The sequence below is a fragment of the Nicotiana tabacum genome, unplaced genomic scaffold (assembly GCF_000715075.1).
Source record: "Nicotiana tabacum cultivar K326 unplaced genomic scaffold, ASM71507v2 Un00305, whole genome shotgun sequence".
NCBI classification, from domain to species: domain Eukaryota; kingdom Viridiplantae; phylum Streptophyta; class Magnoliopsida; order Solanales; family Solanaceae; genus Nicotiana; species Nicotiana tabacum.
In genome coordinates, this window is record NW_027438542.1 from 1 (window position 1) to 17,107 (window position 17,107).

Here is a 17,107-nt window from a genome sequence, read left to right on the forward strand (position 1 = left end):
AAGGATATAGTGGCAAATAAGAGAAGGTTAACTGAATTTGAGACCGGCGCACTTACTGAGGAGTGCACTTCCAGGATTCAACATAAGCTTCCACAAAAGCTTAAGGATCCGGGTACTTTTACCATCCCCGTGAGGATTTGTGAAATTGATGTAGGTAGAGCCTTGTGTGATTTGGGAGCAAGTATCAATCTGATATCGTTGTCAATGTTCAAACAATTGGGATTAGGAGCTCTGAGACCCACTACGGTGCTGCTACAGTTAGCTGATAGATCTAATGTTTATCCTGAGGGGGTAAATGAGGACGTCTTGCTGCAGATTGCGAAGTTTATTTTCCCTGCAGATTTTATGATCCTGGACTACGAGGCTGAGGAGTTAGTTCCTATCATCTTGGGACGACCTCTTTTGTCCACTGGAGATACCATTATCAAAGTCTGAGAAGGTAAGATGATCCTGAGGGTGGACAATGAAGAAGTGGTCTTCAATGTATATCGAGCCATTCAGTTGCCACGTCATTACGAGGACCTGGCCATGATTTTTGTGGTGAAGATAAATGAACTAGCCGTAAAGCCAAGTGCATTTAAAGAAGATGCACTAGAAAAGGAATTGATGTTGTTCAATCACTTAGAACTGGAAAAAGAGGTTGAGGAAATGTTGCAAATTTTGGATGCATCTTGTGAATACATAAGAGAAAGATCCCAGTTTGAGCCTCTGGATAGGCCAATCGGCCTGCCCCCTAGACCCTCAGTTGAGGAGGCTCCAAAACTGGAACTTAAACCCTTACCATATCATCTTCATTATGCATATTTGGGTAGTTCTAACACATTACCTGTGATTGTTTCTTCTCATTTGTCTAAATTGCAGGAAGAAAAGCTCTTAAGGGTGCTGAGGGAGCACAAGCATGCCATTGGTTGGACAATGTCTGAAATAAAGGGTATTATCCCTGCATTCTGCATGCATAAAATACTCATGGATGAGGGACACAAGCCTAGCATGGAACATCAACACCGCCTTAATCCAATCATGAAAGAGGTGGTAAGAAAATAAATGATTAAGTAGCTCGACCCAGGTATTGTATTTCCCATCTCTGATAGTAAGTGGGTTAGCCCTGTTCAATGTGTACCTAAAAAGGGGGGTATGACTGTTGTAGTGAATGAACAAAATGAATTAATTCCAACTAGGACTGTGACTGGTTGGCGAATATGCATAGATTATAGGAAGTTGAATAATGCTACATGAAAAGATCACTTCCCCCTCCCCTTCATTGATCAAATGCTTGATAGGTTAACCAGACAGGAATACTATTATTTCCTTGATGGCTATTCGGGGTATAATCAGATTGTTATTGCCTCGGATAATCAAGAAAAGACCACTTTTACATGCCCTTATGGCACTTATGCATTTAAGAGAATGCCATTCGGGTTGTGTAATGCACCTGCGACTTTTCAAAGGTGTATGATGGCTATTTTCACCAATATGGTGGAACGGTTTGTGGAGGTTTTTATGGATGATTTTTCTGTGTTTGGTCCTTCTTTTGATGAATGCTTGACCAATCTTGCTAAAGTGCTTTCCAGGTGTGAGGAGACTAATCTGGTACTGAATTGGGAAAAGTATCATTTTATGGTACGTGAAGGTATAGTGCTGGGGCACAAGGTGTCCAAAGATGGACTGGAAGTTGACAAAGCTAAGGTGGAAGCAATTGAAAAGTTGCCACCACCGATTTCAGTGAAAGGAGTTAGGAGTTTTCTGGGACATGCAGGTTTTTATCGCCGATTTATAAAGGATTTCTCAAAATTTTCTTCTCCTTTGTGCAGGTTGTTATAGAAGGATGTGCTGTTCAAGTTTGACGATGCTTGTCTGAAAGCATTCGAGGAGCAGAAAAAGAAATTAGTGAGTGCACCAATCATTGTGGCTCCTGACTGGAAAGAGACATTTGAGCTGATGTGTGACGCTAGTGATGGTGCAATTGGGGCCGTGTTGGGCCAGAGGAGGAGCAAAATTTTTCACTTCATTTACTACGCAAGAAAGACTTTTATTCCTGCTCAAATAAATTATATTGTGATAGAAAAGGAGTTTCTTGCTGTAGTGTGGGTGTTCGATAAATTTTGGGCCTATTTAGTTGGCACCAAAGTCATCGTCTACACAGACCATGCAGCCATCAAGTATTTGTTCGAAAAGAAAGATGCTAAACTAAGGCTAATCTGTTGGGTTTTACTCTTGCAGGAATTTGATTTGAAGATCCGAGACCGTAAAGGAACAGAGAATCAAGTGGCTGATCACTTATCCAGGTGAGAAACTAGGAATCATGTAGCTGAGGAAGATGTCATCAAGGAAACATTCCCGGATGAGCAATTGTTGGCCATTACTGCTGGGGAGGTGCGATGGCATGCAGAATTTGTGAACTATCTGGCAAGTGGAGAGATGCCGCCTGATCTTGAACCTTATGCTAAAAAGAAGTTCTAGCGAGATGTGACGTCATATGTGTGGGATGAGCCATTTCTGTTCAAATCTTGTACCGATCAGTTAATGAGAAGATGTGTGCCTGAATTTGAAATAAATGTTATCTTACATGACTGTCATGCGTCGCCTTATGGTGGTTATTATGCGGGTGACAAAACGGCAGCTAAGGTGTTGCAATCAGGTTTTTATTAGCCTAGGGTGTTTAAAGATGCACATGAGTTTGTGAGGAGGTGTGATAGGTGCCAGAGAATAGGAACAATCATGAAAAGGCATGAGATGCCATTGCACGGTATTATGGAGGTTGACATTTTTGATGTGTGGGGAATTGATTTTATGGGTCCGTTTCCCTTGTCCAGTGGGTGTAAGTACATTTTGGTGGCCGTTGACTATGTGTCGAAGTGGGTGGAGGCCATTGCTCTTCCTACCAATGATGCCAAGGTTGTGGTCAACTTTGTGAAAAAGCATATCTTTACAAGGTTCGGCACTCTGAGAGTGATAATTAGTGATGGGGGCACCCATTTCTGTAACAAGCTCTTGGACAATGTCTTAGCGCAATATGGGGTCAAACATAAAGCAGATCCTGGAGAAGACGGTTAGTGCAAGTAGGAAAGATTGGGCTGCAAAGCTTGATGATGCTCTATGGGCATACCGGATTGCCTACAAAACTCCAATCGGATTCTCCCCTTACAAGCTAGTTTATGGGAAGGCATGCCATTTACCGATGGAACTTGAGCACAAGGCCTATTGGGCGATAAAGAAGCTGAACTTTGATGAAAAATTAGTGGGTAGAAAGCGGGTAATGTAATTGAACGAGCTTGATGAGTTTCGCTCGCATGCATATGAGAATGCCAAGTGGTATAAAGAAAAGACCAATCGCTGGCATGATAAGCATATCCACCATCGCGAGTTCGAACCGGGCCAATTGGTTCTCTTGTTCAATTCGAGGTTAATACTCATTCCGGGGAAGCTCAAATCGAGATGGTCGGGCCCGTTTGAGGTAGTGAGAGCCACTCCACATGGTGCAATTGAGATGCGCCTCTTAGGTGGCGAGAGGACGTTCATAGTGAACGGTCAAAGAGTAAAGCACTATTATGGAGGTGACTTTGATCGTCAGAAGTCAAAGGTGTTACTTACCAATGACTGGATGAGATTCTGTGTCGTGTCGCGACGTTAAATCAGGCGCTTGTTGGGAGGCAATCCATCTTTACTGCTTTCTTTTATTTTTATTTTTTATCTTATTATTGTTGTAGTGTTTTTTTTACAGGATTATAAGCATAGGAGGCAAAGCCATTGGAAGTGTGCAAAAGCGAGTTAGATGGTGAGAACTAAGTGTGGGGTGCACAAAAGATGTCATGACCCAAAATCCCGCCACAGGCGTTGTGATGGCACCTAGTCTCTAATACTAGGTAAGCCGATTTCAATTATATTTTTGAAGCCATTTTTTTGAATTAAATAAGTAATCAAAACTAACAGCGGAACAAATAAGAATATACAACCTCCCAAGACTGGTAGTACTATGTCACGAACTCTAACTGAATACATGGAATGCTCACGAGGATCAAATATAAAATACTGTTTGATTAAAAATTAACAGTATAATGAAATGAACAGACTCCACGGGACTGCGACGACCAAGCAGCTCTACCTTGAATCCTTTCGATCACACTCTAACTCTGTCCGGGTCCGATACCTCCAATACCTGGCTCTGCACAAAAATGTGCAGAAGTGTAGTATGAGTACACCACGGTCGGTACCCAGTAAGTATCAAGATAAACCTCAGTGGAGTAGAGACGAGGTACAGTCAAGACACTCACTAGTCTAATAACCTGTGCAATATAGTATACAAAATAATACTCGAAAATAACTAGCAATGATAACAACAAAATCAACTAGTGATATAACAACAATGCAACAAGAACATCATAATTATTGCTCAGATGAATAAGGAACACAAGTACAACCAATTAATCAAGTCCTTCAAATATAAATTCTTTCGTTATATGTTTTTCAAATAATAATCTTCAGGATATAATACTTTTCAATAAATATATTTTCAATTAAAAGTCACCATGTGACACCTTATTTCACAATCATAAAAATTACGGGTCTCAGCCCACTTTCATAATTTTCCACAGCACCTCGTGCCCATATTTCTATCACCATCACACGGACAACTCACGTGTCAAAATATTAATGTATATACGATCCGCAGGATCAATTTATTTTCACTAAAGTAAGGTTAAAATATTTAAATCAAGTAAGAAATCAACAAAGGAATGAATTTATTTTAGAAATCATATGGGTGAAGAAAATGACATTTCAATTAAAATGAAGCATCCGATCACTACTAATTCGGATGTAAAATTTATTAAATTAAAACAGAATAGCAATTTCTTTTATTCGAAACAACTCAATTCTCGAAAACCAGTAAAAACCATAAACACAGATCTGCAAAGTCTTGTACAAAGAACCAAAGCCAACACAATACAACAAGGAACACAAAACACATAATAAAATCAAATAATACATCACGGAAGAACATAAGAATTTACATATCACGGAAAAATAAAATAACCAAAAGCAAGTGCATCCATAGAAAAATATCAACAAAAGGGCACTGCCGAGGTACCTCCTCGTAGTCCCAAAAGTAAATATGCAAGACAGGGGGGATCTCCCGAAATATCATTCCGTAGTTCCAAAGTAAATATGCAGGGCAGGAGGATCTCCCGGAATACCGTTCCGTAGTCCCAAAGTAAATATGCAAGGTAGGGGGATCTCCCAGAATACCGTTCTGTAGTCCCAAAGTAAATATGCAAGGCAGGGGGATCTCCCAGAATACCGTTCCGTAGTCCCAAAGTAAATATGCAGGGCAGGGGGATCTCCCGGAATATCATTCCGTAGTCCCAAAGTAAATATGCAGGGAAGGGGGATCTCCCGGAATACCGTTCCGTAGTCCCAAAGTAAATATGATTTCAACAACTGCACATCAAGTGCTCACATAGCTCAAATGGCTCATCAAGTGCTCAAATATTACAATATATCACAAATTGCAAATCGAGTGCTCAAATATTTCAACATGCCACAAAAATCAACAATACATCATTTTACACAATAAGCAGCCCATGGCTCGACCATAATGTTCACAAAATCTTAACAAAAATATCTGGGAGTGAACAGCTCAACAAAATAATATTTCACATAAATTCAAGGTGGTAATCACACCAAATCATCATAGAAAAATAATTTCAACAAACAATGATCTAGGCATGACAAATAGAGGATTTAATAAGTGCCAATAATTTCCAACTTAATACCTAAGGGCGTCTAAGGATTTTAATCAACAAAATTTTCACATATAAACCAAGTACATACTCGTCACCTCGCGTACATGGTTTTCAATTACATAATTTGCACATAATACTCAATGCCTAAGGGGTATTTCCCCCACTCGAGGTTAAACAAGACACTTACCTTTTTGAAGTTATGCCGATATTCCAAAATCGCCTTCTTGCTTGAATTAACCTCTGAATCGCTCAAATCTATCCAAATTAATTGTATAACTTTATTAAAATTCATCGGAAATAATTCTGGATAATAATACGCCGACTTAAAAATTTCATCCAAAAAGTCAACAAAAGTCAATGCGTGGCCCGCCCCTCGGAACCCGACATAATTATTCATGAAATCCGAATACCCATCCCGATACGAGTTCAACCATACCAATTTTATTAAATTCCATTAACAACTCGACCTCCAAATCTTAAATTTTTGTGTTTGGAAGCTTTTTACAAAAATCTTGATTTCTTCCATTAAAATCCGAATTAAAACGATGAATATAATCATAGATTCATGAAATATAAATAGTTTAGGATATAGAACACTTACCCCAATCCATATGGTGAAAATTGCCTTAAAAATCGCTTCAATCCGAGCTCCATAGCTCCAACTATGTTAAAAATGGCTGAAACCTCGAAATATAGCTACTACCCAGGTATTTACTCTCCGCAATCGCGGAAACTGATTTGCGATCGTGCAGCCTAAAATTTTTCAGCACCAAAATTGCTCTTCGCGATTGCGAAGAACAAACTCCCCAACTCTTCCAGACAACCTCTAGTATAATGGTCATAACTTTATATACAAAACTCCAAATGATGAATGGTTTAACTTTATGAAACCTAGACTCCAAGGGCTATAACTTTCATTTGTTTCTCATCTCCCAGTTCTTTATATATTTCTAGATATAAGCTCCCAAAGTTAGTCCTATGCAATAAAGATTTCCAAACTCTTTCCAGACAGCCTGTAGTGTATCTACCATATCTTCTTGTACACACCTTCAAATGACAAATAATATACCTTTCTCAAAACTAGACACAAAGAACTACAACTTTCATTTTTGGATCATCTCCAAATTCCTTATAGAGTGCGAGATATGAGCTTCCAAAGTTGGGTCAGTGCGGTAGGAGTTTCCTCTACGCGATCGCGAAAAGGCTTCCGCGTTCGCGATTCACAATCTCTAAACAGCAAAATTACTCTTCGCAATCGCGACCGTTTGTCCGCGATCGCGATATATACCTTTGTGGCCAAAAACCAGCAACTAAAAATGGCCTAGAAATGGTCCGAAACCACCCCGAAACTCACCCGAGCTACTCGGTACCCCGTCCAAGCATACCAACAAGTCTCAAAACCTATTACGGACTTAGTCGAAACCTCAAATCACATCAAACAACGCTAAAACCATGAATCATACCCCAATTCAAGCTTAATGAAACTAAGAAATTTCAACTTCTACATTCGACGCTGAAACCTATCAAATCAAGTCTGATTGACCTCAAATTTTGTACACAAGTCATAAATGACATAACGGACCTATGAAAATTTTCAAAATTGGATTCCGACCCCGATATCAAAAAGTCAACCCCCCGGTCAAACTTCTCTAAAATTCGACTTTCGCCATTTCAAGCTTTCTTCTACTACGGACCTCCAAATAATTTTTCAGATACGCTCCTAAGTCCAAAATCACCATACGGAGCTATTGACATTATCAAAATTCCATTCCGGAGTCGTTTACTCAAAAGTCAACTCTCCGGTCCACTCTTTCCATTTAAGCTTCTAAATAAGGATTGTTCTTTTAATTTAATTTCGAATCTTCAGTAAATCAAACTCGACCACACCCGCGGGTCATAATACATGTTGCGAAGCTGCTCGAGACTCTAAGTCAGTGAACGGGGCATAAATTCTTAAAACAACTAGTCAGGTCGTTACATTCTCCACCTCTTAAACAAATGTTCATCCTCGAACGTGCTAAGAATCTTTCTGAGGACTTTAAATTACTGAGTATATTCTTGCACACATACTTGTTGGTGATTCTATATTCCCGTAATTTAACGCGGGTCCGACAACACCATCTCAATTGAGATTATTTCTTTTCTCCATTCTTATAAGCTTTAGAGCAAAAATCCCTAACTCTCCAATCATTTCCAAAATGCCTGATTTTCACTTCGACGCACGATATTAGTCTCAACTGGTTATAGCAACTCATGCCTATGCACACATCAACTTTCTTGATAGTGTTGAAGTACTTCAAAAAATATTTCCTGGGGTGTTTCATTCTTCCCCGCTTAGAATCATTCGACTTCAAACACATAACATAATTTGTCTCTACTTTTGCACGTCTCAATCCCCCAAATTTTTACTAACTCCCAAATTTTTCAGAAATTTTGGCAGAGTCTCCCTTGAAATTGGGCCTAACCACCTGCCAGAGTAATACCAAAATAACTCCTACAACACATCCGCAAACCAACAAAATATCACAAGGTATATATCAATAACACTAATCTCAGCATTGCATTATCATAAAGATATCAAGACATGAAGCACATGTATGCTCATCACCACATCTCTGGTCTTAAAAGTTGTTTATAATTAATTCCAGCATCATCAATTAATCTCATATTAACCACCACCTCGTTTCGAATTTTCACAATACTAACAACAGAATGTGAGGCATGAAGATCTCATGATTACTTACTCAGATTAATGAGTCACATTTAACGCCACGTGGGCACTCACCTCATAGGCTAAAACTCAATGTTTACAGCACGAAAATGGCTGAATATGAACAAAATAATATACAAGAATTATCAAATAAGCCTAACAGGCATGACTCCCTATTAATATTATTGTACAAATTAAATTTCATAAAGGGAGAGTTTTAAACTCATAAATATTTCACCACAAGGAGCTCGTCCTTATATAACTTCCACCGCTGCTTGTAGCCCGGTTTAAATATTTCACATCATATACAAATGCGAGGATCTCGTTCTCAACTCCGAATCATAAGTATTTTGCACATTGTGCCAACTGAAATTTTCAATTTCTTTTCTTTTCTTCTGTTCAATATATTTCGTAAACAGTTTTCACAACACATAATGAACCCTCATACCGGCAGGGCATATAATTCATAAAAATTAGAATCAATTATTCCGAAACACATTAAACCCACTGTGATGAATAATAAAAATTACTTTTGGACTTATAGCCTTCAATGGTGCACAAAAATAAAAATGACAGACTCGGGCTCACATCCTCAATTCTCCCAACAGGGATAAACATATAAGTGGGTCACCAAATTACGAAGCTCAGCCATTAGCGGAGCATAATAGGAGGACTTATCTCAATATTCAGAATTGAATAAAAATAAGAATAGTGCTCCTTTTATTATAAATTAAATCATGCTTGTACGACACCATCTGGTGTATTGGCCTCAACCAAGTCATAGCAATTATATCAACGGGCTGGTCCTCCCCCTCTTGGGTGCCCTCTACCCGCCTGTCCTCCACCCCTAACTGCCTGTGCACGTGGAGTATTAACTGGAATAAAGCTTGTAGCCAAAGTATTCTGATTAAATCCATCTCTCCCAAGTCTGGGACATTCTCTCATGAATTGCCTAGTACAATCACACTGATAACAACCCTTCTGCGGGTTCGGCTGCTCATACTGAGTCTCTGCCGGATAACTAGAATAACCATTATAGGAACCCCGTGACGGTGGTGCATTGTAAGAACTTACTGTAGCACCTCGAATATTCTGAAATTGTTTTTGTGACCCCGCTGGTACAAACATGTAGAATTATTAAGGACGCGGAAATACCGCAAGCCCCAGCATCATCCCATACAAATCTCACCTCATAATCATATACAAGTTTTGGAGTACCTTTCAATACCACATAAATACATCTCAGGTCCAAACTTATATAGCACATGACCCCGTAATCTGATCGTTGATAGTGGACATCCCCTCACTTGGCGCGAAGCCATAGGACACATTCCGATGATCTATAATGCTAGTCTTCATCGCTCATAGGACACCGATCATAAGACACCTCAAGCCATTTATTTGGCGCATGTCATCCTCATGACAGTTAAGCTCGTTTCCTCCAGTGCCTTGGTTGCGTATGTACCCTTCGCTAAATAGAAATCCCATACAAACTACATAGTCCTTAATACCACCAACTATTTCAGATCTACATCCACCTCGTGACCCTACCACAATTGTGATGATTAGGCAATTAATTAAACCTTCTTAATATCATACTTATCAACCAGATGTCAAAACCTGCTGCACCTCAATGTACACAACTGAACGATCTCTCAATAATTCCGCATCCTCGATCTGGACGTCACGTTATAATAATGGTTGAGAAACCCTGGCTCCCTTATAACCCCTCTATAGTATCACGAACCGTTGGCGCATAGTTGATACCGAGTGCACAATTTCATACACGAGTGGATGCAAAAGGACATAAGATATATGCTTCAAGATGAATAAATACCGCACGATAAGGAATGAAAGAAGTGAAATTTCCTAACAGTTCTGTAGCCTCTCGAAGATAAGTACAGACGTCTCCGTACCGATCCGCAAGACTCTGCTAAACTCGTTCATGACTCGTAGAACCTATGAACCTAAAGCTCTGATACCAATTTGTCACGGCCCAAAATCTCGCCACAGGCGTCGTGATGGCACCTAGTCTCTAATACTAGGTAAGGCGATTTCAATTATATTTTTGAAGCCATTTTTTTTGAATTAAATAAGTAATCAAAACTAACAGCGGAACAAATAAGAATATACAACCTACCAAGACTGGTTGTACCGAGTCACGAACTCTAGCTGAATACATGGAATGATCACGAGGACCAAATATACAGTACTGTTCGATTAAAAATTAACAGTATAATGAAATGAACAGACTCCAAAGGACTGCGATGACCAAGCAGCTCTACCTTGAATCCTTGCGATCACACTCTAACTCTATCCGTGTCCGATACCTCCAATACCTGGCTCTGCACAAAACTGTGCAGAAGTGTAGTATGAGTACACCACGGTCGGTACCCAGTAAGTATCAAGACAAATCTCAGTGGAGTAGAGACGAGGTACAGTCAAGACACTCACTAGTCTAATAACCTGTGCAATATAGTATACAAAATAATACTCGAAAATAACTAGCAATGATAACAACAAAATCAACCAGTGATATAACAACAATGCAACAAGAACATCATAATTATTGCTCAGACGAATAAGGAACACAAGTACAACCAATTAATCAAGTCCTTCAAATATAAATTCTTTCGTTATATGTTTTTCAAATAATAATCTTCAGGATATAATACTTTTCAATAAATATATTTTCAATTAAAAGTCACCATGTGATACCTTATTTCACAATCATAAAAATTACGGGTCTCAGCCCACTTTCATAATTTTCCACAGCACCTCGTGCCCATATTTCTATCACCATCACACGGACAACTCACGTGTCAAAATATTAATGTATATAAGATCCGCAGGATCAATTTATTTTCACTAAAGTAAGGTTAAAATCTTTAAATCAAGTAAGAAATCAACAAAGGAATGAATTTATTTTAGAAATCATATGGGTGAAGAAAATGACATTTCAATTAAAATGAAGCATCCGATGACTATTAATTCGGATGTAAAATTTATTAAATTAAAACAGAATAGCAATTTCTTTTATTCGAAACAACTCAATTCTCGAAAATCAGTAAAAACCATAAACACAAATCTGCAGAGTCTTGTACAAAGAGCCAAAGCCAACACAATACAACAAGGAATACAAAACACATAATAAAATCAAATAATACATCACGGAAGAACACATGAATTTACATATCACGAAAAAACAAAATAACCAAAAGCAAGTGCATCCATAGAAAAATATCAACAAAAGGGCATTGCCAAGGTACCTCCTCGTAGTCCCAAAAGTAAATATGCAAGACAGGGGGGATCTCCCGAAATATCATTCCGTAGTTCCAAAGTAAATATGCAGGGCAGGAGGATCTCCCGGAATACCGTTCCGTAGTCCCAAAGTAAATATGCAAGGAAGGGGGATCTCCCAGAATACCGTTCCGTAGTCCCAAAGTAAATATGCAGGGCAGGGGGATCTCCCGGAATATCATTCCGTAGTCCCAAAGTAAATATGCAGGGAAGGGGGATCTCCCAGAATACCGTTCCGTAGTCCCAAAGTAAATATGATTTCAACAACTGCACATCAAGTGCTCACATATCACAAATGGCTCATCAAGTGCTCAAATATTACAATATATCACAAATTGCAAATCGAGTGCTCAAATATTTCAACATGCCACAAAAATCAACAATACATCATTTTCCACAATAAGCAGCCCATGGCTCGACCATAATGTTCACAAAATCTTAACAAAAATATCCGGGAGTGAACAGCTCAACAAAATAATATTTCACATAAATTCAAGGTGGTAATCACACCAAATCATCACAGAAAAATAATTTCAACAAACAAGGATCTAGGCATGACAAATAGAGGATTTAATAAGTGCCAATAATTTCCAACTTAATACCTAAGGGCGTCTAAGGATTTTAATCAACGAAATTTGCACATATAAACCAAGTACGTACTCGTCACCTCGCGTACATGATTTTCAATTACATAATTTGCATATAATACTCAATGCCTAAGGGGTATCTCCCCCACTCGAGGTTAAGAAAGACACTTACCTTTTTGAAGTTATGCCGATATTCCAAAATCACCTTCTTGCTTGAATTGACCTCCGTACCACTCAAATCTATCCAGATTAATTGTATAACTTCATTAAAATTCATCGAAAATAATTCTGGAAAATAATATGTCGACTTAAAAATTTAATCCAAAATGTCAACAATAGTCAACGCGGGGCCCGCCTCTCGGAACCCGACGTAATTTTTCATGAAAGCCGAACACCCATTCTGATACGAGTTCAACCATATAAATTTTATCGAATTCCAATAACAACTCGACCTCCAAATCTTAAATTTTCGTTTTTGGAAGATTTTACAAAAATCTTGATTTCTTCCAATAAAATCCGAATTAAACGATGAATATCATTATAGATTCATGAAATATAAACACTTTAGGATATAGAACACTTACCCCAATCCATATGGTGAAAATCGCCTCGAAAATCGCTTCAATCCGAGCTCCATAGCTCCAAATATGTTAAAAATGGCTGAAACCTCGAAATATAGCTACTGCCCAGGTATTTACTCTTCGCGATCGCGGAAAATGCTTCCCGATCGCAAAGCCTTAATTTTTCTGCCCCAAAATTGCTCTTCGCGATCGCGAAAAACCAATCGTGATCGTGAAGAACCAACTCCCCAACTCTTCCATACACCCTCTAGTATAATGGTCATAAATATTTGTACCAAACTCCAAATGATGAATGGTTTAACTTTCTGAAACCTAGACTCCAAGGACTATAACTTTCATTTGTTTTTGATCTCCCAATTCTTTATAGATTTCGAGTTATAAGCTCCCAAAGTCAGCCCTATGCAATAGAGATTTCCAAACTCTTCTCGGATAGCCTATAGTGTATCTACCATATCTTCTTGTACGCACCTCCAAATGACAAATGGTTTACCTTTCTGAAAACTAGACATAAAGGACTACAACTTTAATTTTTGGATCATCTCCAAATTCCTTATAAATTGCGAGATAAGAGCTTCCAAATTCGGGTCAGTACGGCAGGAGTTTCCTCTACGCGATCGCAAAAAGGCTTCCGCGATCGCGATTCACAGTCTCCAAACAGCAAAATTACTCTTCGCGATCGCGACCGTTTGTCCGCGATCGCGATGCATACCTCTGTGGCCAAAAACCAGCAACTAGAAATGGTCCGAAATCACCCCGAAACTCACCCGAGCTACTCGGTACCCTGTCCGAGCATACCAACAAGTCTCAAAACCTATTACGGACTTAGTCGAAACCTCAAATCACATCAAACAACGCTAAAACCGCGAATCATACCACAATTCAAGCTTAATGAAACTAAGAAATTTCAACTTCTACATTCGACGCCGAAACCTATCAAATCAAGTCCGATTGACCTCAAATTTTGCACACAAGTCATAAATGACATAACGGACCTATGAAAATTTTCAAAACTAGATTCTGACCCCGATATCAAAAAGTCAACCTCCCGATCAAACTTTCCGAAAATTCGACTTTCGCCATTCCAAGCTTTCTTCCACTACGGGCCTAAAAATAATTTTTCGGATACGCTCCTAAGTCCAAAATCACCATACGGAGCTATTGACATTATGAAAATTCCATTCTTGAGTCGTTTACTCAAAAGTCAACTCTCCGGTCCACTCTTTCCATTTAAGCTTCTAAATAAGGATTGTTCTTTTAATTTAATTTTTAATCTTTAGTAAATCAAACTCGACCACACCCGCAGGTCATAATGCATATTGTGAAGCTGCTCGAGACCTTAAGTCACTGAACGGGACGTAAATTCTTAAAACAACTAGTCGGGTCGTTACAAAGGACCATGCCTGGGGGAAGTCTCAGTACCCCGTGAGCCGCTATTGCTTCGGCCTTTGGCCTTTCAGGAAATTTCTTGTCCACCCTCGTTTTGTTTTGTTTTATTTGTGCATTGGGGACACTGCACTCTTTTAAGTGTGGGGTGGGATAATTCTCTAGATAATTAGTAGTAGGATGTTAGAAAAATGTTAACTTCTTATTTTTGTTTTCGTAGTTGTGTAGTGTTTTAGTATTTTAGTAGCTATGAAAAAAATTGAAAACAAAAGAAGAAAAATTTGACTTTTCCCAACGATGGATCTCCTAGATAGTTTTCTTGAGGGATTTAAGTCTAAGGAAAAAGGACAAAAAGATTTTCTTTGTATGTAGTGTAGTAATTCCCCCTTGGTTTTTCTTTGTGCCGCAGTTCTTTTCCAAGGGTTTTGTTTGAACCGGGTGTAGTTAGTTTTATTTTTTTAGGAGTAGGAGCCATTGTGAAATGAATTGAATTCAAGCAATATCTCTTGACTTTGTTATGCCTTGAGAATAGTGAGTACTTTGGCTGTGACACTTAGGCTCAATTTTTGACTCTTGTATAAGTGCTTTAAATTGTATGATCTTAAATTTGCTTAACTGCTTTGACTAGAGTGTCTTGATGAGTCCGATCCTGAGTGAGTTATGTGCCATGTATGTGTGAGGTTTGTGTGTTATTCAGTGCATTGCATTTGTTGTCTAGAACTTGCCACGTGTGTTTGCAAAGCGAAATAGTAGTTTTGTTCAGTCTTGGAAGTGATATAGGCATTTCTTTGTTGAGCCAGATATATATAGTTTACCCGCCTAATTGTTATGTATCGTAGTTAACCCCTTTGAGCCTGTAATCCTATTTCTTTGGCAACCACATTACAAGCCTTACTCATTTGATTGAATTAACCATCTATTTGAACCTTTTAACCTCTCATGAGCACTTGAATTGTTTTGAACTTTGTAAAAGTTAAAGTGTGGGGTGGTTGGTTTGGCTTTTGAGTGGAACTAATGAAATAAGGAGAAAGGTGCACTGTTTTGAAAAAGTAAGAGCCACGTGAATTGAAAAAGAAAAAAAAATATATATATATATATATATAGTTGTATTACTGTGAAAAATATTCCTTGATAGTAGTGACTCTTGATGTAATTGTACTTAAAAGAAGTATGGAGTAATATAAATTGATGTGAAGGTGGAGTTTGGTTTGACATAAGTATGGGGTTTAAATGTTAAAGTATATGTATTAAAGTACTTAGGGAGGTGTAGTCACTCTTATATCCAAATGTATCCTACCCGACCCGCAGCCTACATTACAACCAATTAAAGTCATACTTTATCCTAGACTGAATGAGCTCGATTAGTAGAGTAGTACACTACGGGCAAGCCTATGGTACATCTTTTGTGGCATATGAATGTTATTTCTGAGAGTGAGTGAATTCTTCCTATCTTGAGTTCCTAATTGTTCTTAAATTTTAATGTGTGTGGAACTACTCTCTTTTGTTGTGTGAGGGCACTTGATTCATGAAGGAAAGGTAATAATATTATAGACCTCTATGACTGAGTTGTGTATAATGCATGTTACTTGTGAGTCAAGTCTTGAGGTGAAGATGTTACACCCTTGTGCTTAGTCTATTTTAAAGATTCTTGGTGTGATGAGTTAGGAGAATTATTTAAAAAGGTCGTGTCTATATAAAGTATAGTTTGATTGCTCGAGGACGAGCAACGTTTAAGTGTGGGGTAGTGATGTTTGGCTATAATTTTATATTTTTAGTGCATTACTTACCTTACATTTTGGGGCTTTAATGATAAACTATACTATATTTGTGCTTAATTGAGTTTATTTTATGTGTAGATACGTTGAAAACGAAATTGGGAGCAAAGTAGAAATTTTATGTGTATTTTATACACTACAAGAATGGAGTTATGATTATTAAATTAGTGGATATATCAGGATTAAAATTTAACATTACAAAGGAAGACAAACGAGACAAATCAAAAGAAGACAAAAAGAACAATTGAAAAAAGAAACAAAAACGTGAATTGGAAATGTTAGGAAACAAAATTGAATTGAAGCAACAGCAGGCGTAGCAAGCTACTTTGCTCGCGTTAGAGCAGGCGAGGTGAGGATTAAAGCGCGAGACAGAGCTTGCGTCGCACGGGCTACAGTGAGATGAAGCTCGTGTTTTGCCTCGCGCCACGAGGCCTATAGCGAGGGTGTTCCGGGTTTTAAAGCCTATTTTATATCCTTTTTTGTTTTGGACTTGGTTATTTCGTTTAGACTTTTTTCCTACACATATAAATAGTCATTAAACACCATTGTTAGAGGAGTTTTTGCGACCGAAAGCAAGAACATCACGTGGAACAACTTTTGGAGGAGAAAATTATCGAGTTCTTCATTCATTTATCTTTTCTTTGTAATTTGTTTATGCAAAATACTTGGAAAATTGTTACTACGAATATGAGTGGCTAAGCACTCTAGTTCTAGGGTTGTGGTTGACATGATTATTAACGTTTATTACTTACATCTTCGTTAATTCGGATTATCATCTTGTGATTGTTTGTTTAATTCTAGTTTTAACTTGTGAATTGTTGTAGCTACCAATTCACCCTACTATCTATGTTATGCTTGGGGAAGGCCGTATTTAGATTAGAGTAGAATTAGAGAGAGCTTGTTTCTGAACCCGTGGCTCGGGGGACGATTTCGTGGTTAGGATAGGAATATACCTAACAGTCTTGCTTAATTGAATATCGTATTATATTCGTTCATGATAGACTCAATACCAAAGGAATATAGGATTGAT

The 17,107-nt window shown here is 38.3% G+C and overlaps 1 pseudogene; it reads left to right on the forward strand.

Moving 5' to 3' along the window:
• Positions 1-1,455: 1,455 nt before the first annotated feature.
• LOC142179074 (uncharacterized) overlaps positions 1,456-17,107 on the forward strand; it is a 58,928-nt pseudogene continuing 43,276 nt past the window's right edge.